Here is a 27,436-nt window from a genome sequence, read left to right on the forward strand (position 1 = left end):
TTTTAAACTGTACGTTAGGGATGCAATGAATAACCGATTTCACTATTAACTGCCGTTTACTTCATCGTGGTTAATTAATCGTAAAGGCTTCTCAACGCAACATTTCTGCACGGAACAAAACTGCTGCAACGAAACAAAGTTACGCCAACTGTGCAAGTTTTAAGCTTGTACACCAAGACTAATAACCACGCACACTGGATTAACTTTGGCTAAGGCTATTAACTAAGGGCTGTTCACATATTGTGTCTTTGCACGGACAAGTTCGTTATTTCCAGTAGAGGTGCAGGGGTTGCACGTGCATATTAGGATCAATGACAAGAGTCACATGACAAGAACTTTGACTTTTTTTTGGAATATATTCTTTTTTTTATTGTTCTGTCATTTATTTTCAGTGTAAATGTATTACTTATGTTTAAATGCAAAAAAAAAAAACATTTTTTTTAAACTTTTTTTAACTTAATTTTAAGTCCAAAGAGAAATGGATTATTGTTTGTTTTTATTATTATGTGCTGTATTATTTAGTTACTAAGCAGCAATAAACAACACTTTACTATAAGGAGTTTTCATGTGATTTTCTAAACTAATAGTGTTTTGAAATTATGAATGCATAATAATCGTGATAACCGTGATACTATGATTATTCCTCAGACTTTTTTTTCGGACAACCAAAATCTATAATGGTTGTATCCTTACTCAGACTAATGGCTGTAAGTCTAGCAACTTTGTCTGCATTGAATGGTCAAGGACCGCCTACTATGTTATATGACTGACAGGTCAACCAACCAATCATGTTTAGTTTTGTGCCACGTCATGTTTAGAGGTGTGGAACTGTCGACATAATACTAGTGCAGAATCATTCATGAAAGTCTTTAAAGGTTTACAACAAAAACGTTTCAAAATCTTATGGATCTGTCAGCAAAACATATATGAAATCAGAAGGACATTTATGTAGATTCATCCAATAGTTTGATGACACATTCCTAGAGAATGATCAGGCAGAATGCGATGACAAAATAAAAGTTTCAAAAAGCAAGGTGTTGTATTTGTGAGCATCCTCAAATAAAAAAACATTGTTTTGGATGATGTCTTTCTCTTAATGACATGTTCCTGTTCCTGACAAAAAAACTGAGGTTTTAAATAGTGAATCGTCTGCCTTTGCAAGAAATGTAACAGTTTTACAACATACTGCATGCATTCCTGAGCATGTTTATGATGGTCTGAAGCATTAATAATATCAAGAATTGTGTTGTTTTGGTTTGTAAAACCACAGTAGCCACTGGTATTAATTTTGTTGTGGCCATATAAGATTTCTTGACTCTTTTAGAAAAAAGTATTCTACATGTCGGAATGTACTGACCCGAGTGTACGTAAATTTAACAGAAATTACTATTTTTGGGTGAGCTTTCTCTTTTAAAATGCCAAGTAGATGTAAGCAATGCCTTCAAAGGAATTTCCAATATTTGTCTTTTTGCATTACATTTTTGTTTCACTATAGAGACATTACAAAGCTCCAGCACTCAACTCAATCCTCTCTATGAGTTCTGTGGCCTGATTTGGTTTCCTTATTTGAGACGCTAATTCTAATCTGAATCTTAATTACTGTGTGAATTATTAATTAACTGTGGCCTGGCTGCTGACAGCAAGACTAATATAAGTCAAAAGTCATTTTCTACATGTGATAGAATCATTTCCTGAGGAAAGTTAAACAAGGAGCTGTGCAATCCATAAAAATCCATTCATCGTTGCCATTCAAACTTACTGTATACGTAATATACATGCCATTTCTGGCTCTGTACCAACCAGCATTAATGGAGTAGCAGCTGCACAGTCATAGAAGGACAAATCATATACTACATGCCCATTTTAAATTGTAAATGTGTGATCCACCTGTTAGTCACAACCTGCTCAATAGAAGGTGGAATGTTTTTCAGTAAACATTGCACACAATAGTATAACACCATTTCTCTTAGTGTACCAGATTAATTTGATGTTTTTCACATTATTTCACAAACATTTTGCTTATCTTCACTAGTCTCCCACTGCAGCACCTTGTGGTTTTTTGATGAGAATCCTACTACTGATTGGTTTAGGTTAGTCGGCTGAAATGTCAGCCAATTCATGTCGCTGCTGCAACTGATGTGCTGTAGATATTTTCTGACTTTGTTGTTTCTAAAAATATTTTTGATTTCGATTTAAGTGTGGCTAGTTCTACATTGCCTAAGGCAGTGTTTCTCTACCACGTTCGTGGGGGACCACCGTTTCTGCACATTTTCCATGTCTCTAAACACACCTGATTCAGATCATCAGCTCATTAGCAGAGACTGAAAGACCTCTAATGGGTGTGGAGACATCCAAAACATGCAGTGTTGGTGGTCCTCCAGGAACATGGCTTAGAAACACTGAACTAGGGTGACCATATGTGCCATTTTTCATGAGACAATTCCTGGCCAGGATTTCTATATTCTCTAAAATATCTAGATTTTTTTGTCTGCTTTGCACTGTGCATACTAATTGTTTGTAGGATTTCTGTAAGAATTAATGAGAGTAGATGATTATTATGCTTTTGAATCTCTTGTGACACTTAAACAACAGCCAGTCTGCACAGTGTTATTCCCTGTATATCACTTTCACATTCCACAATTGGTTGAATTTCTACAATGCCTGCATGCTATTGGTCAAACTATTTAGTCATTCCCTTCAGTAGGTATGAAAACAGGAAAACAAAGTCAAATACTGATATCCTGGCTAGGACTTGCAGACCATTTACTAACATTCACCTTTCTACTAACATTTGACTGTTAGGACCCTATCATACACCTGTTGCAATAAGGCGCAAGATGTCTTTTGCTCTATTTTTTTGCTATTTTCAGACCAGTGCAACCCTAATTTTTACATTTGTGCCACATTGTTTAAATGGCAAATCCATTTGCACCACTTTGTGGACTTATGGGTGTGCCGGTCTACACAGAAGGTGTTAAGGTGCATTGTTGGCACGTTGCTATTTTGAGAAACTGAAATAGACCCTGCCATTGACTAAATAAAAGCAGGTCTAAAGTCCAGCACAGAGCGCCTATGCTGGTTCAAAACGCTTACACATTGCTTTGGACACACAGGATGTACAGCAATACACAAATGTCTTCACATGTGAACAAAAAGGATTAAAATGTTACAATAATTATTATTTTCTACATAAATATAAATACTTCCATGCCTTCTTCATGTCCGAGAGACTTTTTTCAGTTTATTTATAACAATTTGTATTTTTATTATAATGTTATTATTATTAGCAGTATTATTTGGTGTTTGCATATTTGTTTTAATTTAAACTATTTTACATTTGTCCATCTATCGGGTTTTGAAGACGAATGCATCACTAAATGGGGCAAAAGAATAGGCCATGTTATTGGACATAACTCCTTTTTTTTACTACATGTCATTATTATTGTTCATTTATTTGTTTGCTAGAAATTAGAACTAAATTTAGAAATAGTTTTAAAAGAAATCTTTGAGCTGAACAAACAAAATTAAATATGTGTTAGACTAATGGATGTCTTCAGTGGAGTGCGTACAAAACCGTTTCCTTGTCGACGAAAGAAAAGAAGTAAAGTAAAAAGTAAATAGTAAAAGTAAAGTAAAGAGTAAAAGTAAAGAGAAAGTAAAGAGGCCGAATGGAGGAGGCTCATTCTATCCTCCCACAGATGTTAAACTGTTTTTTCGCTAGTGAAGCATTCAGATTTTCCATTAAATTTTTCCACTAACAAAGTCCGCCATGTAAATAGCAAATGCACCATGGTGCAACACAACTGACTTTTACAGGGAATGGGAGATGAGACTCTTATTGGTTTATGCACATTATTCTCAAAACACACCCATAACTAGGGCCAGATGGAATCTGCGGACGTTTTTTGCTATTTCTGCAGAGAATTTTGGTAAAAATCTGCAGATTTCTGTGGAATTATTTTGGGAGTACCCAGCGGAATGTCATAACTAAAACCTTAATATATGAAAAAAAGGGAAAAAATTACTGAATAAAAACTGAATAAATTCAGATTTACACATTGACTCAAGTAAATAAACAGAATTAATGATGGGCTAAAAGTCTGCAGAAATCTGCGGAATTCTGCGGAAAAACTGTGGAATTCTGCACACACAGGTTCCGTGTGGGCCTACCCATAACTCATTAAGAGAATAAGCACAACCCTGTTAGTCCATGAGCCGTGGCGCATTTAATATTTTTTCGTCCCTATGTAGCAAAAGTGGATTTAGACACGCCCTTAATGCTTTTTGCGCCATTCACTTTAGACTTGTGCCTAGAGCTTTAAAATAGAGCCCTTAGTGTGCATGCAATTCCAATGTCACCTCCAACAGAATGTCTAAAGGGTCTATATGTGATGACCACGTTATATATAATGTCATTTTCAATCATTCTGCTTGTTCCATTGGACAATTTCAGTGCGGTCATGTCATTGGTCCTTGAACATTTCCTGCTTGTTAATAAACTCTTTTATAACTGTAACAAGAGGCAATTCAATCAAAACTAACGGTTAAAACAGCTATCATAACATTATTTATCAAAATCTGTCTCTTTTTGGATTCTCGGAAGCTATAGATGAATTACCATGTTTCTAAACATTTAGAATGCGCGCACAGTGAGGTTGCAGAAAAAAAGGGAGCGCTAGCATTTACAGTGAGGGAAGGACATTTGATACGGTACAGAGTTTGTTGTTGTATTAGAGATACATTATATTGATTACATATTATATATATATATATATATATATATATATATATATATATATATATATATATATATATATATATATATATATATATATATATATATATATATATATATATTTACATTATGCTTTCAGTGTATTATAGCAGCTTGTCACCCAGTGATAAGCATAGTGATTCTGCAAAATTATTGTTAAAGTGAGCGGCGTTCGTCTGACAGGTCCATCGGCGATAGCACTCTCCCAAAGACGAAATGGCCAAGCATCTAGCCCGAAATATACATCTCTCCTGACACTTCAAGTGATTTTACAAGAGAGAAGTTAAAGGCATACAAGTCAATGCCAATAGTTTTGTTCTGTGTGGTCATGTGCAAGAAATAATTTTTCATGATTACCAGATTCCAAACTATTTACTGCTTAAAACCGAGGTTCTGCCTAGCCAAAGACAAGGAAAAAAAGATGGAGCTATACAAAGCCTGGGTAATTATCAACAAGCAAAACTGCATTCTGTCAGCGAACTGCACCTGTACGGCAGGGTATGTGAACTTACACTTTCACGTTTCATTCTTAGCATTCAGTGTCAAAGAAAATTTTGGCATCTTACCGCTCAACATGACATGTTTGCTATTGCAACCGGGAACCAGTGTGACGTCATGTGTCATGTAGGTTGGTAATTCGTCTATAAAATTAAAAATGTAAAGCAGCAAATACATTGGGACCGTTGTTTTTGTTTACATCCCTCAAAATGGTCTATAGACAAAAATTGTAGACATTCAGAGAAAAACTAAGAATTAAAATGAAGGGTAACTGAGTGATGATTTTACAGCATGATTTTTTTTCTCTGAAATGTCACTCCTTGTGCCACGTGAAGATGAATGTGCAGATGGGAAAGCATCACAAAATGCACAGTATGGACTCATCCTGACTCATTTCCTCACATCACAACAAACAACCCGAGACAAACTGCAGGAAGTAAATAAAGCATCTCTGGCAGATTTTGTTTAGCTTTTTTACGTTAGGCCTCAAAGCCCTGCTGCTCAGCAAATCAAGTGCAGGAGAGAGCCAAGAGAGCTGCTTGCAGGTTGGGTGACTCTTCTCTGGAGGACACTGCATGACGAGGTGACTGTGGAGCTGTGGAGACAGCTAATTGATCATCTGGTTGGTAGCAGTTTTCATTCCAAAAATTCATATTATAATAGGATTCAAATATAACACTTTTATCCCCTGTTTTTGTGTGTGATGTGTGTTTGACTTAGAAATAGTGTTTAAATGCTTTGGAAGCTTAGTGTGCACAGTGTAGTTATTGTCACTTCTGAAAGTTAGTTTCTGAAAGTAAGTTAGTTATTAAGTTAGTTAGTTAGTTAGTTAGTAAGTAAAGTTAGTTTGTTAGTTAGTAAGTAAGTAAATAAGTAAAGTTAGTAAGGAAGTAAAGTTAAATAGTAATTAAGTAAGTAATTAAGTAAAATTAGTCAGTTAGTAAGTAAGTAAGTACTGTCACCTCACGGCAAGAAGGTCGCTGGTTCTAGTCCCGGTTCTCCTTGTGTTCGCGTGGGTTTCCTCTGGGTGCTTTGTTTTCCCCCACAGTCCAAAGATATGCGCTATACGTGAATTGAATAAACTAAATTGTCCGTAGTGTGTGTGTGTGTGTGTGTGTGTGTGTGTGTGTGTGTGTGTGTGTGTGTGTGTGTGTGTCTGTGAATGAGGGTGCATGGGTGTTTCCTAATACTGGGTTGCCGTTGGAAGGGCATGCGCTGCGTAAAGCATATGCTGGAATAGTTGGCAGTTCATTCCACTGTATAGCATATCAAATGTTGTAGCAGATAAAATAATGGGATCTGGGGAAAGTGACTGATAAGTGGATGCAATATCAAAGGTCTTTGATTTCACCGCAGCGTGTGCCATGATGAACAACACTTTAGAGGACATATTATAGGAAACAATATATTGCAGCACATGAAAAAAAGATTTTGCTTGATCAAATGTAGAGCAGGAGCTTTTATTTGCTCCATACCCTCAAGGTTTTGATCAAATCATTTAAAATTTATGAGAATTTTTAAATTTATTTTTGATTTTCATTCTCACATCCAGCACACTGTGCGCATAGCAATGCATTACAATCCAAATGTTTTATAGCTGTGTGGGTGGGTGAGTGTATGAGTGTGTGTGTGTGATCAATATAGAGCTATGGAAAAAATAAGAAACCATTTAACAATTCTTGTGGCAAAGTATATTGTTTATGGTAAACAATGTTGATATTACATTTTTTATGGAAAGCTTTTTCGTAATTTGGTTGCTACATGTACAACAGCAAGATGATAAAGTTTTATTTTTCTTTAGCAATATTTTATGTTGGCCTTCCAACTGAAGGTGAGTGTTAAAGAACTCAAGTGCAATGCATTAACAAAAATGAGCAAAACAAACAAAAGAACTACAAAACTAGACTTGGCATGAACATTAAACAAAACATGAACATAAACATGACAATAAATAATCTCACAGACAGAGGTTACACAAACAGTGCTTAAAAAGGAACAAGATGACGATATGTATAACAAACACTAGGGGCAACCAATGATGAACTAAACATGTGAACTAAATCAGAATAGACACATACACATAAATGAATAAAACTACACTACAACATAAGAAAAGATAAGACATTTCACCTTCCAGGCCTGTAACTATTTGTTTTTGAAAAGTGTTTATAATTGATTGAAGGCCATCTAGTTTACCCCTTTTTCAAGATTTAATATAAGTCTTGTGTGTCTCCAGAATGTGTCTGTACAGTTTCAGCTCAAAACACCCATCAGATTATTTAATATACCTTTCAGAATATTGGATTTTCTGCTCTGAACACAATGCACCTGGCTTGTTATCTGTGTCTTTAATCCCCCACCCACCATTTGCATGTGCTTCTCAGAGTGTGCCTCACTCTCTGGCTCTGCTCCACAAACACACACTCATACACTACGGACAATTCAGCCTACCCAATTTACCTGCACCGCATGTCTTTGGACTGTGGGGGAAATCGGAGCACCCGGAGGAAACCCACACGAACACAGGGAGAACATGCAAACTCCACACAGAAAGGCCAACTGAGCCAAGGATTGAACCAGCGACCCAGCGAATTTCTTGCTATGAGGCAACAGCACTACCCACTGTGCCACTGCTTCGCCTAAACAAAAATTCTAATAAACAATTATATTTTGCATTTAAATAGTTTTTGTTCTGCTTTTACATTAATTTTACAGTTGAATAGCCAAAATGACAAGTTTCAGTCTATTAAATGTGATTAATTGCGATTAATCGCAATTAATTAAAAAAAGTGTGATTAATTTGGATTTGGTATTTTTTATGGATTGACAGCACTAATATATATATATATATATATATATATATATATATATATATATATATATATATATATATATATATATATATATATACATCAGTGACCTGATGTTTTGGGTGATCAGAGGGTGCTGTCAGATGAACGGGTAATATAAGAGCTCAGACAGAGTCTAAACGCTATCTAATGCCCTGCTCTTTCAAGACACTCTCCAGGCAGAACACTTTCTCCAGTGTCTGTTTTAAGGCAGCAAAGAGAAGGAGAGGAGTAGAGAGTTGTACTCGCAGAAAGCAAGCGGCCTGACTCTTCCTTTGTTGTTGTCCCCCTCCCATCCCCAATTTTTCTGCATGGCCAGGATTACAAGTACAACTTCCGTGCGTCATCACCTCAGGTTCATGCCCCTGAGCTTTCTCCTGGATGAGATGACGGGCTTCAGAGACGAGAGGCTGCACATGTTTTTTTTTCCCTTTTAACACTCTGGTTTGACTGACACCTGCTGACTATACAGAGAAAAGGCTTCACTCCAGTGCCGCTGAATTTCAGGGATGGTCTGATCAAAAGTTAGCGCACATTTATTATTTAACTTTAGATTCAGTCATTCAGTAAGAGGTTTGATTCAGTACGTGCACCATACGCATGGAGCTGTTGGTGGCATTGAGTCTGATCTGTACGTAGAAGTGCTAATTTATGCTTTCAGGATATGTGGCAGGCCTAATTGGCACTTTGATCTAACACTTGCCTTGGATGTTTTAACACTTCACTTTGCACTCCACCTCATTCATTCATTAGACAAACAGCAACAGCATGGGAGTGCCGAGCCAAGGCAGCGGGAAATGAGAGCGAGCAAATGAGCTACTCTGCTTGTGATCTTTGACCTTGGATCATGACTTCATGCTAGGATCTGTGAGCAGAAAGGCCTGAGTATGTCACGATCGGGGTTTGGGGAAAAAGTAGCGAGGTGTAGAACTAATATGGGTTTTTATTAATGATAAAATAAAATGGAAGGCAAAACAAACTACCCTGAGGGGAAAACATTAACAAAAGAGATAAACAAGCAAAACAAACTAGACTGGGCTGGCTAGCAGGTATCAGGACTAGAATACTTCAGGAGAAGGCAACATATGACGACGAACTGGCACAGGACAGCAGACATGAGGAGAATATAAGCAGAAGTAAATTAACACACAAACCGTTGAACATAATTAACTAAGAATGGGTTAACAAGGAGGGAGGGACTAGACAATAGACAGGAAAGCACATGACTAAGAGACAACACAAGCCATGTGCTCACATAAAACGGGACAAGAACACGTAGCCAATGAGAGAACTCATAAACCATACGTTCCAATAAAAAACAAGACTTAAGCATGCGGCCACAATGTTAACACAGAGCCACGTGCTTGGACAACACAAACACAAATAGACACAAGATACGAGCACACAATAGAAGAAAACACCTTACCGTGCGCTCACACATATGCAACGCGCATGTTTTATCTCAGCACCAACCAAAACCGAAACTAACTAGACAGAGATGCTGGGAATAAAACAGCGCGATGCCAACAGAACAAAACACTAACACAAGTACAAGTGCGCACCCCAGGCACGCACAGAGCCCGTGCGCCTGCCTCAAGCAGGAGGCCGCACGGTGCACGCCGACAACCGCACCCATACAGAGACACACAAAATGAGAGAAACAGGACAAGACAGAGCTAGTGTCCAGACTCTGCCACCAAAGCAAGAATTTACAAGACCAGGGTGGCAGAACCCTGACAGAGTAGGGTTGGCTGGGTATTAGGGATGCTCCGATCAAGATTTTTGCAGCCGAGTACTGATTCCTTGTCATGGTGATCGGCCAATACTGAGTACCAATTTTAATGCTTCAAGCTTTATAGTGCATTAAGCAAGTATGAACCTTAAGGGAAGATCTCGCCTTGCCTAATAGAATAAATTAAGGATGCTGCATATAATACCTTAAACACATCTCCTATAAACATTTGGGTGTGAACATGTCATGGCCAGAAGCAGCTTTACAGAAAAAATTCATTCATTTTACTTCGGCTTAGACTATGTATAATGTACGGGAGCGCATATGCGTCTTCCTCTTCTTGTAACCTCGTAAACAAACACCTGCGATTGGTTCATAAGATCAGCGTTTACCAATTGAGTCATAAAATGTTTATCGGGCGATACTGATCTTCAGCCGATTGATCGGAGCATCACTCATTCATGGGTATTATTCAAAAATGTTCAATATGATACAGATACTTTGATTCAATAAATGTGCAATATCATTTAATAAATGCCTTTAGCAAAATTACACTACTATCCTTTTTCAATTTGAGTTTTTTTAACAAAGTCAAACTTTTATCTCGGGGCTAGGCAGTGGCGCAGTAGGTAGTGCTGTCGCCTCACAGCAAGAAGGTCGCTGGGTCGCTGGTTCGAACCTCGGCTCAGTTGGTGTTTCTGTGTGGAGTTTGCATGTTCTCCCTGCCTTCACGTGGGTTTCCTCCGGGTGCTCCGGTTTCCCCCACAGTCCCAAAACATGCGGTACAGGTGAATTGGGTAGGCTAAATTGTCCGTAGTGTATGAGTGTGTTTGTGAATGTGTGTGTGGATGTTTCCCAGAGATGGGTTGCGGCTGGAAGGGCATCCGCTGTGGAAGGGCAAAACTTGCTGGATAAGTTGGCGGTTCATTCCGCTGTGGCGACCCCAGATTAATAAAGGGACAAAGCCGACAAGAAAATGAATGAATGAAACTTTTATCTCGTGAACCACTGCAATTGCACATAGGAACAAAACAAATCACAAAGAAACAACATGGAACCAAAACAAAAAATCTGTTGAAACTTGAACAATTTCACATTAGTACGCGAGTTCTCTGCTGCATACTTCACTCACTATCCTTCAGCTTAGTCCCTGATTTATTGGACCCCTAGGTCACCACTGTGAAATGAACCCCCAATTACTCTGGCATATGTTTTATGCAGCTGATCCAGCCACAGCCTAGCAGTGGAAAACACCCAAACACTCTTTCAATCACACACACATTCATTCACTACGCCAATTTAATTTACCCAATTCACCTGTAGTGCATGTTTTTGGACCTGAAGGAAACCCATGTGAACACTGTGAGAGAAATGCCTCTTGGCTCATTTGGAACACGAACAAGCGACCTTCTTGCTGTGAGGTGACAGCTCTAACTACTGAGTCACCTTGGCACACTGCTGCATTACTTCAAGTTCTTAATCACGCAGCATTTCTTTAAAAAAAACATTTCTGCTTTAATAACAGTTGTGTTATTTTTAAATTAATTTAAATAAAATGCAAAGGTAATTACTGTACATCTGTTGTCATCAAGGGCTCTATTTTAACAATCTAGGCACAAAGTCTAAATTGCATGGTGCAAGGGAGTGTCTGAATCCACTTTTGCTATTTTAATGACTGAAAAATGGCGCATGGTCTAACAGAGTTGTGCTTATTCTCTTAATTAGTTATGGGTGTTTTGAGCATAACGTGCCATAAATCAATCAGAGTCTCATCTCCCATTCCCTTTAAGAGTCAGTTGCGTCGTGCCATGGTGCATTTGCTATTTACATGGGGGACTTTGTAGGTGAAAAAACTGAATGCTTCACTAGTGACAAAACAATTAAACAAACCATCTGCAGCGCAAGGATGAAGAAAGAGCATCCTCTATTTGGCCTCTTTAATACTTTCTCTTTACTTTACTTTTACTCTTTACTTTACTCCTTTACTTTTCGTAGATAAGGAAAAAATGCTGTATGCACTCAACTTAAGACATCCATTAGCCTACATAATTAAATTCCTTTGTTAAGCGCAATGATTTGTTTCATAACTATTTTTAAATTCTGTTATATTTTCCAGCAAACTTTAAATGAACAATAATCACAACAATAATAACTTATTAGAATAATAAGTGGGGTCAAAAAAAATTAGATGAAGAAGGCATGGAGGCAGTGGTTTTCATATTTATGTAGTAAATAATAATTTTTTTAACATTTTAATCCTTAAATTTTAACATATGTAAAGATATGTGTGTATTGCTGTATTTCCTGTGTGTATTAAGCTATGTGTTTAGCGTTTGGACTCGCATAAGCGCACAACCAGAGCACTCTGTGCTGGACTTTAGACGTTGGTTTAGATGGTCAATTGCGCAGTTTGTTTCTTCAAAATAGTAGAACTAACACTACTAACAGGAGAAAACAAGAGCAGTGTCCAGACTCTGCCACCAAAACAAGAATAAACAAGACCAAAGTGGCAGAGCCCTGACATCATTATTAATTTGTTGTGTGCTGTGCTACAGCAAAAATGCAAAAACTTTATTGTGAAGATGAAGTTTTAGAGATGGTTCATGCTGCAGTTTCTACATTTATGTAAATAGTTTAGTGAATTTATTTAAACACAGTGCTATATATTTATATTTAAAGGTGTCATATACTGCACTGTACATAGTAGGTATTTGCCTTAGGTAATTAAAAAAATCTCCAGAAACAGTTTTATATGCCCATGTATTACTTTATAAAATACTCCTAGAATCAGAAGCTATATTTAAAAATCAGAAGTATATTGACCATTTTTAAAACAGTCATGAATAATAATGATCTCTGCTCTGACACAGCTCTGAGTGCTCTTTCTCTCTCTCCCACACACACACACACACACACACACACACACACACACACACACACACACACACACACACACACACACACACACACACACTTACAGCATGATATACTCTGAAATAAACAAATGCAAATATTTTAACATATGGAGTAGATGCCTTGTTAACTTAAGTGGTGAAAATGTTTATTTAACTTAGATTCAGCGAATGAGCTATCTAATATAAATCCCCAGAGTAACCTGTTTTGCTCTTGAGATGTGCTGTGGATAAAATTATAAATAAACTAGAAAAAGAGATCAACAGAGATATATTTTGTATTTTGAAGCTATATGTAAATGTAAACACAGCAAAGAATTAATATCAACCTCTGCATAAACATATTTTTAAAAAAGTATATTGCAATTAGTTCAGTGTATTGCTATTATTACTTCAGAAAAGTCACAGTAAGAGCTGAGGGATGAGACACGATGCTTAAATGTGCATTAAACACAATGCTCAGGAGTCTACATATGTTTGTTTCCCCAAACATATCCAGCTAACTTTACAATAAACCTGATAAATTAACAAAAGTTAAAATTAAACATACCTAATGCCTCTCCTTGGCGGAGTGGAGTAAATTTGTAATCTGTGTATCCTGCATTTTGCGTTCTGACAGGCTCTAAAGTAAAAACTAAGTTGTTGCTTACTAATGCATAGAAAACAAAATCGTGTGGTGGATTTTGACTTGTTGCATCTCCAGTTTTCAAAATAAAAGTCCCACATGCAGAGTAAGTTTATTATAAACTTTGATACAAATAAAATAAGGGAGGAAAATGATAATTGTTGTAATCTCAAAACGCAGCCTTTGGCATGCATATTAATGATCCATATTCCTGGTCTCCTGATGACACAACAGCTGAGCTCATTAGATCCAAATAGAATGTGACCTAAAGCACATACTAATCTTGCATACCCCATGAGTAATGCAACATGATGTATTGTGATCTGATTGGACACTCATGGTATTTACAGGAGAACAAGGAAACAATGGTGTTTGAGATTCATGGTATATCCATTTTCATGTTCTGAACTCTTAATATTTGGCTATACACCCAGATTTTCTTTATAGGGCACCTTTAAGTATCGCTTTATATGTCACTTTGGATGATGGCATCTGCTAAATAAGTAAATTCAAATGTAAAATTTAATGCCATTAAAACAGCCAATATACAAGACACTTGGCAGGTTAGGTTTGATTAAAGTAAACTCTGCTGTGATTTCTTTGTCGGAGCAATTCTTTTGAATAAGAATGAAAGCTGCCACCCAAACCTTGGCGTGCACCACGCAAGAGGAACATAATTGCTGAAAAGATGGACCTAGGATGTATGAACTAATCAAAAGCAAGACAAGGTGTTACAAGATTAAAAGGACAGAATGATCAAGCATACCTGTTTTATCTCCACATGCTCAAATTGTTGCTCATTAAAGTTCAATACAGGCATCATAAACAAGTCCCCTTGAATTCCCGGTGCTCACATGGACCAGCAAAATATTACTGGTTAACCTTGTTAAATGTGTGGTCACATTTACCACTACTGTGTGAAATTTTATGTTCAAAACCTTATCATTCTTCTGGTGAATTCCAAAGACTTGATCACTGCCATTATTGTAGCACCATTAATCATGTTTGTTTAGTCTTTGGCCAACTTGGGGGATCCATGAGAGCTTGCCAAATCAGTCTTTCTGGTGTGGGGCAAATGACATCAAGGTGCAAGAATCAGAGATAGCCTAGAGAATGATTTAGCTGGTGTGACAATAAATTTGGAATTTGAGATTTTACATGGCAGACGCTTACCCAGAAGTCAAACCCTTATCATTTTAATAGGAATCTGCACAGTCAAGAGTTTCACTTGAGAATATAATATTAGGTTTCAAGTTTCTCCACATTTGCCTCATTCACTAACAGAAAGCTTCTTGGTTTAAAAGAGACTTCTTTTTGAGATGTGCATCATGTGTCTCTACACTGTAAGCAAGAGACCAAAAATGTTGCAGTAGGTTCACTAATACAACCATACCTACAGTGTAGTCATGATGCATGGACAATTTGCAGACTCTCTGCCCTGTCCTGACAGTAAGACGATTTGAAAGTCTGTGGAAATATGGCTGCTATGTTTCCAGCAATTGTACAAGACGTTTCATTTGCACGATTCACTTATGAGCGACTGTGTGTGCTCTATTGTGTCTCTTGTCATAATTAAGCTGTGCTGAAGTGTGCTAGCAAACCCCGTAGCTGCAGTAAATCTGTACCTGATACTCAAATGCCACGTGTGTAGCAGCATCGCTCTCCCCATCTCTCCCTCCTTCAGGGCGCGCTGATGACTCATCGGCCAGCCTTATTAAGAACCTGGAGAGACGATGAACACTTGTGCTCAGCTCTGGACTATGCCATGCTAATTATTTTACTGCACATGCCTCCATTATGATATTGGGAGTGGGGGGACAGCGAACAAAGAAAATTATAATCAGAGGGGGGGAAAGAGCTGCTTTTGAATTTCTTTAAATCTTTAACGAATTTAACAGTAAATATTTGATTTTGCATTTGAGTCTGAAAAGCTGCTCTGCCTGTGTTTGTTGTGCAAAAGAGTGAAAATATTTTTTTAACCAAATTATTGTACCATCATCCCTTGTCTGCATTAATAAATCCAAAACGCATCATGCTTAAAAATCAATGCTTGAGCTGTTGTCATATGGCAGCTTGTATTATATTATATTGGAGGTTTAACTTGCACTTCTTCTGTTTATTGCATTGTTGAAGTAAATCATACTTGACACTTTGAATCTCTTATCAGACAAACTCTACATATAAGAAATGTTAAAAGTGACTCACAGTTCAGTCTGATGTATATTGCCTGTTTCTATATAGTCCCAGAATGACTGACATAAAAGATTAAATCATAAAATATGGTGGGAAAAAAGGCAGACTTGAAACAGATTCAAGGGAATGGTTCACTCCAAAAACATTCTGTCAGTGCTTATTTGTCTTCCCTTTCGTACCAAATTAGTTGGACTGTTGGGTGAAACCAGAGCACCCATTGAAAACCCACACAGACATGGGAAAGACATGCAAACTGCTGATATTCGAACCAGCTACCTTTTTGCTTTGCAGCAATTGTGCAAACCACTTTGGCCCAATCCCAATTCTACCCCTTAGACCTCGTTTTGTGCGTTTATGTCAAGGGGTAGAGGTGTCCCAATTCTCTTTAGCTTGAAGGCATAGGGCTAAGGGGAAGGAGTGAATAGCCCTTCGAATGAAGATTTTTCAGGATCACACTCGAAACCAAGGGGTAAGAAAATATCACAGAATACACCAGCCACAACGGCAGTATTGCTGAACCCAGAAGAAAGGAGATCCACAAACAATTTTTTTTTTTGTCAATATTACGATTTTTATGACAAAAAATATATAATTATAACCGCGTTCGTGTTTTACAGTCATGCTTTTAAAAAAAATGCTTAAAGCGCTAAATTTTGCGATCTATAATCCATAACTCCTGTATAGCAGTCCCACAACATTCTGACACTCTATAGCCCCTTTCACACAGTGTTACCGGTAAATATCTGGAAAATTTCCGGAACGACTTTACCGGTATATTCGAAACAGCGCTGTTCACACAGGCGAGGACGTTACGGAAATTATCCGGAAAAGAGCATTCACACATCCATTCCAAAATACCGGTAAATTCTGACATCATTCACCACAAATGAGCTTTAAACGGCTGCGCTTGTATTTGTAAACATTTGACTAAATTACAAACTCTATGGATGATCAATATTGTGAACAACTTTCGCAGGATCACTTTCGCATATCGAGATGTTCATAATATGTGCGTGTGCAGGCGCTCACAGGCTGTTTAACAGGCACACGCAAAGCTTGAAGGTAAACAAACAACGGCTTATCATAAGCATCTAATCGATGATTATTGACACAGTTGGCATTAAGAAGAACATATAAACGTGATCTGACTAACTTCTAGCAGCTAAATGTGTCTGGAAAAATATTCAAAGGCTTTTATTCTCACAAACCGCGCAGACGTAAACGCGTCTGACTGTTGTGATTGGCTAAAGCAGACGTCTCACGTCAGCACGTTCTAGATGTGCACGCGCTTATTACGGCAATCTTCCTTCTACATTCACACAGCGCAGCATTCCGGCAAATTGCCGGTAAAGTTACAACTTCTCTTTCCGGAAAATAGCCAGAACGAATTTACCGGTATTTTCAAAAAGGACCTGTTCACACATACAACCTTTACATAGAAAGGTCTGTATGTGTGAAAGGGGCTAATGACACTCGAATACCCTGTCAGAAAAGTCTAGTGGCTGAGAATGAACTTTTTACAGTGTCTGCTATAATGTTAATGTTGTTTTTGGTGTGTTTAAATAGATGAATATGGCCACTGTGTAAATACACAGTACAGTTACGATCTCATTGCCACATTAGATCGTAATGATAACATAATATATACCTTCAGTGATTTCCTGAAGATAAATACCAAAAAATAGCACAACTAGAATAACTACAGCAGTCTCGATAGTCTGATCTTATATGAAGCATGAGATCACGATGACATATGATGACGTGTGCAGGTGCTTTAGTGCTGACCCAATTCTTAAGGGTAAATTTTGAAGCCCTTCCCCGTAACCCACCTGTCTATTGTCTTGTTAACCTATTATTAGTTTATTGGGCCCTATCATACACCTGGCTCACTGCGGTGCAAGGCGCGACGTAATTGTTGTTTGCTACTTTCAGCTCGAGGAAGGGGTCATTTTGATGTTTTGCAGCTCACTTTTTAGATAGCAAATGCATTTGCGCTCATAAGTGCGCCCATAGGCGTTCTGGTCTAAAAAAGAAGGCGTGTTAAGGCGCATTGCTGGCACGTTGCTATTTTTAGGAGAGACCAGCAGAGAGCAGGTCTAAAGTCCAACGCAGAGCGCGTTAGTTGTGCGCCTCGCTGAAACATTGCTTAATACATACAGGATGTACAGCAATACACAAATATCTTTACAAATGAAAAAAGAATTAAAGGATTAAAATATTACAAAAATTCTTATTTTCTACATAAATATAAAAACCATACTTTCATGCCCTCTTCATCCCGGGAGGCGGGCGTTCAGTTTATTCATAACAATTTGCTTTTGTATAATGTTATTATTATTATTAGTGTTATTTATTATATGCATTTATATTTATTTTATTACAAACGAGCTTAGATTTGCCCACCTGTCAGGTTTTGTACCATATGGGGCACACCATGTGTATTTGGATATAACTCAGTTGTTTGACCACATTTCGTTATTATTGTTCATTTATTTGTTTGCTGGAAATTAGAACTGAATTTAGAAATAGTTTTAAAACAAATCTTTGCACTTAACAAATGAAAATCATTACGTAGGCTAATGGATGTCTGAGCGTACAACACGTTTCCTTATCCACGAAAGTGAAAATAAAAAATGAGGAGGCTTATCTCTCATTCTCGTGCTGCAGATGCTGTTTAACTGTTTTCTCGCTAGTGAAGAGTTCAGTTTTTCCACTTACAAAGTCTGCCATGTAAATAGCAAATGCGCCATGGCGTGATGCAACTGACTCTTAAAGGGAATGGAAGATGAGACTCTGATTGGTTTATTTTCAAGAATCTTCAATGTATTGGGATGCACCGTGTAATCAAACTGAACCGAATCGATGAAATGATAATCATATTCGAGCCGAACTGTTAGACCACCTCTAATACTCATTACGTGATCTTATCAAACACTGGTGAGCAGAGAGAATGACAGTGAGAAGGATATTGCCAACACAGCTATTTGTCAGTAGTAGGATCTTATGGTTACCTGAGCCAGGCACACACAAAAAAACGAGATTGGCTGGCAGAATATACCGCTGTGTTTTATGGCTGTCGGCGTGACCTCCAGTTTGTCACTAAACGTGCAAGGTACTGGAGGGGCTCCCTCTGTCTATTCATCCCTCTATCCCTTCTGTTCCTCCGCTCATCATCCCTTCCAGTTTAATCTCTCAGATTTGGCAGGAGCCTAATGAGGCAGTGGGTGAGTCAGCCGCTCTGCTGCTGGAGGTGAGAATTACACTGAGAGAGACAGGGAGAACGAGAGGAATAGGCCGCGAGGTAGAGGAAAATGTGGAAGGACCAGAGAATAGTGGGAACAGAGGAGAAATTTTCATCAACGATCAATGGCCACATAGATCAGTGGTGTTCAATCTCTGTTTGTCATTGTCCTACAGAGTTTAGCTCCAACTTAACTCAATATGGATGTTTGTAGGGAACCTAGTAAGATTTTATTAGCATTACAGATATGCTCACTTAATACAAACCAAACAGATCACTCAGATATTTAGGATAAAAAAGAAACTAGAAATTCCAAGGGTTCAGTGAAAGCAGGGTGAATCTGCCTTCAGCTACTACACCCTCGCTGCTGGAATCAGCTTCCAGAAATAATCAGATGTGCTCCAACATCAGGCACATTCAAATCAAGACTGAAAACACATCTGTTTAGCTGTGCCTTTACTGAATGACCACTGTGCTATACATCTGACAGATCACACTATTAAGTCTTTCTTTTCTTTTGCATTCTTTTTAAAACCTGTTTTAACACATTTCAATCTGTTTTTAATCATCTTTATTATTTGTTTTATTTTCTTATACCTGTCTCTTTTTTCCTGTTTATGTGAAGCACTTTAAATTACCATTATGTTTGAAATCTGCTATATAAATAAACTTGTCTTTCATAGCTGTTTCAGATGTGCTTTTATTAGTTTAGGAGCTATGCAATTCAGTACAGCAGCTGTGTCCATCCAAACACTCCTGGCATAAATTAAATTCTATACAACTACTGTTTTTATGTTACTGTGAGGGTTGGGTTTAGGGTTGGGGTGGGGGTAGACGTTAATAAAATACATTCGTTCATTCATTTATTTTCTTTCCGGCTTAGTCCCTTTATTAATCTGGGGTCGCCATATCGGAATGAACTGCCAACTTATCCTGCATATGTTTTACGCAGTGGATGCTCTTCACAAACATACACTACGGTCAATTTTAGCATACCCAATTCACCTGTACCACATGTCTTTGGACTGTGGGGGAAACCGGAGGACCTGGAGGAAACCCACATGAACACAGGGAGAACATGCAAACTCCACGCAGAAATGCCAACTGACCCTGCCGAGGCTCGAACCAGTGACCTTCTTGCTGTAAAGCACTGTGCCACTGCGTCGCCTAATAAAATACAATAAATGGGAAATGTAATAAATAATATAAATACTTCTTGTTAACTTCCGACCACAACCATATCCGCACGGACTGGTACCAACGATCAATTGGTACTGTGCTGCACAAGAAATCAATAATTATTTTTTGTTTTATTTATTATCTGAGTGAGAACGATCTTTGTCATCCCTTTAGAGAAAACACACCACTCACCACCGACCTCATTTATTCAACTCAGTTGTGTACATAAGTTGTTTAGCACTTTCTAAATGTATGCACATCATGTGATTTCCATGACGCATTATTTATGCAATATTCCAAAATGCTCAGAAAGATAGGTGGATGGAAACATACTCTAGCTTGTCAGCAGCCTCTTGCATAGTCTTTGGTCAGTGAAAGCAGAGATGACCAAAAATATCTTCTTTTGGAATGAAATAAGTAAGTTGTTTACTAAGAACTATACAACCCAGCATTTTATTTTTTAGAATGTACCTTTAGATTCAATGCCACATTTGCTTGATTTAATTTGGCTGATCACAGTATCACTTCAGATTTAAGTTTGGGATTTTCATAGACTAATAGTAGTCTTGTGATTTGGTTCTCTCAGTTTTTTAGGTCCTGAATTATACAAATCATAAATTTATTCCTGGTTTTTAATGTTCACACTGCAGTTTTTATGACACAACCTAGGCTTTCTTGTACGGTGTGTTAATCTACGTAAATGTGCCTGTTGTATGTGCGTACATATGCTGGTATTTTTATCAGCTGAGAACTTGTGAAGAGCTTATAAAATGTGTAAAGAAGTTAAATCAGTGCCAAGAATTCTTTCATCACATGCACAAAGATCTGCTGCAAGGAGATACTGTGCAATGCCAGTATTGAACTATTGGGTGAAGAGTGGGTGAGAATACTGTAGTGTGACATCACATCCACTTTTTGGATTCGTTTAGATGTCTTTGTGTTGTGTTGTATTTATATTTCAATAGAACGAATGTCTTCTTTTAAGAGTTTTCTCTTTGGGTCTGCCTATTTTGTGCACAACAGGATACAAAGGGAAGTTTCCATTCTTATTCAACACTAGCAGAGCCATTACGCTGGAGTTAGTTTTATTTAAAGAAAAACCTGGCAAGTGTAAACGCACCTTAAGTTGACATGTAGTTTCAAAGTTTATAACCACTAAAATGTCTAAATGACACCATCAAATTATACTGTAAATGAGAAAAAAAAGTATAATACGCTATCTTCATTCATTCATTTTCATTTGACTTTGTCCCTTATTTGTCAGAGGTCACCAGAGCGGAATGAACCGCTAACTATTCAAGCATATGTTTTACGCAGAGGATGCCCTTCCAGCCACAACCCAGTACTGGGAAACCCCCACACACACAAACACACACACATACACAGTTATAAACTATGTCCAATTTTGTTTATCTAATTCATTACACTGCATGTCTTTTAACTGTGAGGGAACCACACTGTAAAAAAATTTGTTATGGCAGCTAGGGTGAAAAAAAACAACGCTGGGGTGCCAGAAAAAAAAGGTACAGTTGAAGTCAGAATTATTAGCCCCCCTGAATTATTAGCGCCCCTGTTTATTTTTTTCACCAATTTCTGTTTAATGGAAGGAAGATTGTTTCAGCACACTCTAAGCATAATAGTTTTAAAAACTTATTTCTAATAACAGATTTATTTTATCTTTGACATGATGACAGTAAATAATATTTTACTTGATATTTTTCAAGACACTTCTATACAGCTTAAAGTGACATTTAAAGGCTTAACTAGGTTAATAAGGTGAACTAGACAGGTTAGGGTAATTAGGCAAGTTATTGTATAATGATGGTTTGTTTGGTAGATTATTTTTTTAAAAATTAGCTTAAAGGGGCTAATAATTTTGTCCCAAAAATTTTTAAAAAATTAATAACTGCTTTTATTCTAGCCGAAATAAATCAAATAAGACTTTCTCCTGAAGAAAAAATATTATCAGACATACTGTGAAAATTTCCTTGCTCTGTTAAACATCATTTGGAAAATATAAGAAAAAAAATAAAATAAAATCAAAAGGTGGCTAATACTTCAGGGGGCTTTTACTTCAACTGTAAAATAACAGCCATTAAATTACTTAAATTTACTGTAAAATATCGAACGTTAATTTACAGAAATGTACTGTAAAATAACTGATGTCAAATTACAGAAATTTCCTTAAATTAAAATTTCTGGTTATTTAATGGCTCTTATTTTACGATGTTTTTTTTTTTAAATCCTAGCTGCTGGGAAAAAAAAAAACTTGAGCACTCAGAGAAAATCCTCGCGAACACGGGGAGAACTTGCAAATTCCAACCAGAAATGCCAACAGCCGGGTCTCGAACCAGCGACCTTCTTGCTGTGAGGTGACAGTGCTAACCACTGAGCCATTCTGCTGCCACACTATATTCTTTTTGATTAAACAATTGGAAAAAACTTGTTCAGATTTAGTCCAATTGCAAATTATAGCTAAAATATGCTAATGTAATCAAGCTATGCTAAAACTCTTTCACCAATGAAAATACACTGCTGTTCATAAAGAAACACTGCTTCATCTCTTCTTTTTATTTTGTTAGTTATTAAATGTATGTTATTAATTACTGAACATCATGTCGTTCCAACCCTTTCAGACATTCTTTCATCGTCAGAAAAGATATTTTAGGTGAAATCTGAGTGCTCACTTGCAGGCCCGGATTGGCTAATCGGGAGGACCGGGAGAATTCCCGGTGGGCCAGTCCGTTTTTTGGCCGCGAGGGCCGGTGTCCCTAGTTCCAGAATCGGTTGCTCTCAGCAGTCACACTTTTTTAAAATAATTTATTTATTTACTTGACCACAGCCTTCTTATTCATTATTTTACCGCTGCTCTGCTCTTTTTATCTATTTTCTCGTAGCCTCGTGAGCAGGATGCAGGTTAATGATGATACAACTAGATAAGTCACCATTCAACGTACAGCTGTTGTGGTACAGTGGTTAGTACGTTAGATATGTGGAGAGATATGTGGAAAAACTGTATGTATATCATAAAAATGAGAACATTTTGAGTGAGCTGCACAAAATTCTGACGGACAAGGCATGTCAAGTTTTTAAAGAAATGAACTGGAAACTACCACATTTTTAATGTTTTTGAATATGAAATGATCCTTTAATGTCTGTTTTATTATGATTTACTGTAAAAGATTGTAATTGAAATTGGTTCAATAAAAAAAAAAAGTACGTTAGATAATGACGCGGCCAACCTGGGTTCGGTCCTTGTCTGAGTAACATTTTTTTTTTTTTTTCATTTTTATTGTTAAGACATAATACTGTAAGGGTTGTTGAACATTTGAAGTTCTAAAAGAGCTGTTTTCTTAAAAATAGACATGATAGTGTAATTAGAAACTGAATTGGAAATAACCTTATTTTAATTTAGTCAGTGGTGAACTGAGGTGGGCCGGTCTGAGGCTTGAAACTCCAGGGCTGAAAAAGAGTCCCACTCCGGCCCTGCTCACTTGTCCTCCATAGACAGCAATGTGCCAGACTCATTCAAAGTATAGAAAGATATACCAAAACATTGTCCATGTGTCTTCAATACTTCATTAAGAATTATATCAAGCTATGAGAATACAGTTGTGCCTACATAAAAATAAAAATAACAACTTTTAGATTTCACTTAAAATATCTTCATTCGTGTTCCAAAGATGAGCGAAGGTCTGATGAGGTTGGAAAGACATGATGATGAGTAATTAATAACATTTTGGGTGAGCTTTATTTAGAAACTCTACAAAACTCTTAGTGTGAATAAACATAACCAGCATGAATTTCTCAGGGAAATCTTTACACAATTGTCTGTGTGAGGGAGGGAATACAGAGTGTGGGTGGGAGAAAGAGAGGATGTGTGTGTGTGTGTTCTCATTACATTTTGTTATGGCATGTTGAGCATCGTGAGAACAAGGTGAGGTATGTGGTTCGTGCCCTGACACACGCGCCTCTGTAAACATTACTGTGAGGTATTGATGTAGAAGCTGAGTGAAAGTAGGAGGCGTGGGCCAGGACTGCTCCATGCTGTCCTCGACTGTTCCTCTTCCTAACTATGGAAGACCTATCACTGGCGAAGGAATGCTCGATATGCATCGCCCCCGAAGTCACTCGCTATGACACTTTTTTCCATGACTGTGTTTGGGCAATGATCCGGCAGCTCAGTGGTATGCAAACACTTTGATTCATGCTTTAACTTTCTCCATTTTTTAAGGTAATAAAATGGCTCTAATCCAACGTGTGGCTATTTTTAGTTGATGAAAGGAATGTGGATAATGTTGGATAGGCTGTGCTAGGTTAAATCATCGGGCTGACGTAATGGTTAGTTTGCAGACAGAAGAATGCTCTCGGCAGGGACAGATATCTTCTGTCACTGTTTGGAAAGAATGGTAGGGATCTCCACAGGGTATCTGGCTTGTTTCTGAAGAGCTAGGCCAAATAAGTAACTTGGCTTACAGGCAGACCTGCCATTGTTTGAAGGTGGAGAATTGAATGCAGTGATGTGCAATGAACCATTGCAGTCTCATGAGGGATGCTTTGTTGTAGCTGACATTTTTTCCAACCAACACCAAAAGGTCACTTTCCTGACATTGGTTGCACACCCAGGACCTAAAGCAAACATTTTGCAAACACACAACCATCTATTACTTTTTTCTTAGACTTTTTTTCAGGAAAGATCGTTGTTTAAACTTCATATATAGCGTTTATTTATTAAAATCGTGCCTCTTTGAATATGTGGCTCAATGATTTGGAGATGGGATGTTTGTGGCTATTTGTTACTTTCATTCCACTGCAGCACCTTTCTCGTGGACACTTGCTTTATTCATTTTTAATGAAGTTAACTTGTTAATAAAGGTTTGGCGGCGGAACCATGCCTCACTTTGTCTCCTTAACCAATCACCTACTTCCTAAAACTTAGGCAGACCAGCCCTTTAGCACTGTTCTTCTCGCTCTTTTAAACCCACCCTCCCTCTTTTTCCTCGCTTCCCATTCACAATCCTATAACCCTCTCTTCACTCCTAGGTTGAATCGAGGGGTCCAATCACTCTACAAAAATGTTACAGAGACAGTACCCCCACTCAGTCTCTGGGCATCATCGTAGGATGCCCGATCAACCTAACTACCTGTTTACTGTTTATCCTCTTACTTCCCTTCCCTTCACCAGATCTCAATCCAATAAAGCACCTTTGGGATGTAGTGGAACAGGAGATTCGCATCATGGATGCTCAGCCGACAAATGTGCAGCAACTGTGTGACGTTATCATTTCAATATGGACCAAAGTCTCTGAGGAATTATTCCCAGGACCTTGTTGAGTCTATGCCATGAAGGATTGAGGCAGCTCTGAAGGCAAAAGGGGGTCCAACCCAGTACTAGTTATGTGTACCTAATAAAATGGCCGGTGAGTGTATAGTGGGTAAAAGTGAAGTGTAAAATAATAGCAATATTTCGTCACAGTTATTTAATATTTGTTCAGGAGAAAATCTTGACTGCAATGTTAAGTTTTACATGAATATATATTTTTTTCTATATAAATTTTTTTAATACTATTCCTTTTGTTTTTATGATCGTATTATGAAATATTCTTATCGTATGGCAATTTTTTGACTGGTGCATGAGTGAATAATTCAGACTGAATCATCCTCCAATTCATTAAGAACTTATTCATGATGTGCATCAGTTTGTCAGTTTATTCCAAGACTCAAATGTGTTTTAAAAGGATACATTTGAACATGGTTTATTTAAACGTGGTGTGTTACGATCAGTCACAAAACGAGCAAGAGTCGAAAGCATTTGACATCACTGACATCAGACCTGCCACAGCACATCTTGAGGTGACAAGTTTTGAATGAATGAGTGTGAACTGCAAATGAGATTTTGAGTGTTTTGAGCGGATGGGGATCATTTTCAGTGAACAGTCTGTTCTTCACACATTTACATTTTGCATTAACATATTTTCTTTGAGCAGATGCTCTAATTCAAATCAACTTTAAACCAAGAAGGATTAACAAAATAAGTGTAGCGTATACAGAATTGCAGCAGAATAGACCATACATTTCTTATATGACATTTGAGCTGTGAAATGAATCATGATTCAAAAGGCCACCAATGCAGTCCTGTTCCATTATAAGTAATGCAAGTATGTAATCAGATTACCTGTTACTAGTTATGGTTGTTACTTTAATTAATTGTGTTTGTTACTTAAATTTAATTGTAGTTGTTTAATTAATTAAAAAATATCTGAGTTACTTTTTAAAATATATTAGGCCTGCTAGTTAACTTTTCCCATTTATTGATGAACAGTTTTCCTGACCCCATTGAAAATAATTTGGAGTAAGTGCAGAGGTGTTGTATGCGCTGTGTAGACACGATGGTTATTGTAGCTCTAGTCTAAATGTGAACATCAAGGTTCGCACAGGTCAAAGAATTTCTGGAACATTGTGGAATTTTAAAAGGTTTATTTTAGACATTGAAAGTCAGGGGTTTTTCCTGTCTGTCTATGACTGTTTTAATTTTATTATTTTTTGTTTGTTTGTTTGTTTGTTTGTTTGTTTGTTTTTGTCTGCCCAGTGCTTAAGTAGTCTCTCCTTGACTTTGTAGGGGAAAAAATATTGCAGCCTAAAATGACTTTGTGTAGGCTTTTCTGATTATATATATATATATATATATATATATATATATATATATATATATATATATATATGTATATATATAGGTAATTTCTTGTTATTTTGCTGTGAAAAGAAGAAGTGCAGCACAGTGATGGGTCTATGGTATCGCACACCAGCTTTTTCTGTCTACAAATACAATGTTATTGCAAAACAATCAGATGGCACAGAACATTTGTCTTGGTAGGCCAAAATCTAAATGAAATCTGAGGCAATTAAAAAAATTACAAACTCCTTTAAGTTTTGCTCCATTTGCTTATTTTTTTTTTTGCATTGAAATCAGCAATTGATGAATGACATTGATTACAGGTCATGGATTTTTTTTTTTTAATTAATGAATGTCAGGTTATGTTACATCAACTCAGCTCTCTTGCTCAAAACCAAATTCACTATTGTTCAAAATGAGTAAAAATGGAAACTCTAAATATTAATTGCTGAATAGTGCAGTGTTGTCAAAAGTAGAAGCAAGTGTGAAACGATGATCATTGTAGCCAATCACATAAATATCTGCTGTGCATGTGACCACAATCTGTCATGTCTGTAATGCAGAATGGTCGCACAGATGACAGGTTTGTTTGAGCTACGCCCTCTACTTTACAGACATACATTTACAGTTCCTTCCTTGACAAGTGTGATGGAGAAAATAATTAAAATTTGCATTTGTGTTGTCACTTCAAAGCCTGTTGATGAAATCTTTAGCCTAAAAAGCATAATGGCTAATGCTATCGCTGCCTCTTTGGCAGCAC

General features: G+C 37.3%; 2 protein-coding genes and 1 long non-coding RNA gene across 5 annotated transcripts in view; 1 reads left to right on the forward strand and 2 right to left on the reverse strand.

Annotated features, from left to right (window-relative positions):
• mettl15 (methyltransferase 15, mitochondrial 12S rRNA N4-cytidine) overlaps positions 1-27,436 on the forward strand; it is a 305,277-nt gene that overhangs the window by 246,151 nt on the left and 31,690 nt on the right. The window contains exon 7 of one of the 3 annotated variants that reach the window (XM_087259620.1): positions 8,441-10,412. The exons of the other annotated variants lie outside the window; for them this stretch is intronic. The gene's annotated coding sequence lies outside the window, so the exon portion shown is untranslated. Of the gene's footprint in view, positions 1-8,440; positions 10,413-27,436 lie in introns of those variants that run through there. 3 annotated transcript variants of the gene reach the window in all.
• LOC141375386 (uncharacterized) overlaps positions 1-27,436 on the reverse strand; it is an 85,574-nt gene that overhangs the window by 41,518 nt on the left and 16,620 nt on the right. The gene's annotated exons all lie outside the window — the stretch shown is intronic.
• The window catches only part of LOC147836019 (uncharacterized), a 48,358-nt gene that overhangs the window by 14,058 nt on the left and 6,864 nt on the right, over positions 1-27,436 (reverse strand). The window lies entirely within an intron of this gene.

Source organism: Danio rerio, chromosome 7 (assembly GCF_052040795.2).
Source record: "Danio rerio strain M-AB ecotype USA chromosome 7, GRCz13ab, whole genome shotgun sequence".
Taxonomy (NCBI): Eukaryota; Metazoa; Chordata; class Actinopteri; order Cypriniformes; family Danionidae; genus Danio; species Danio rerio.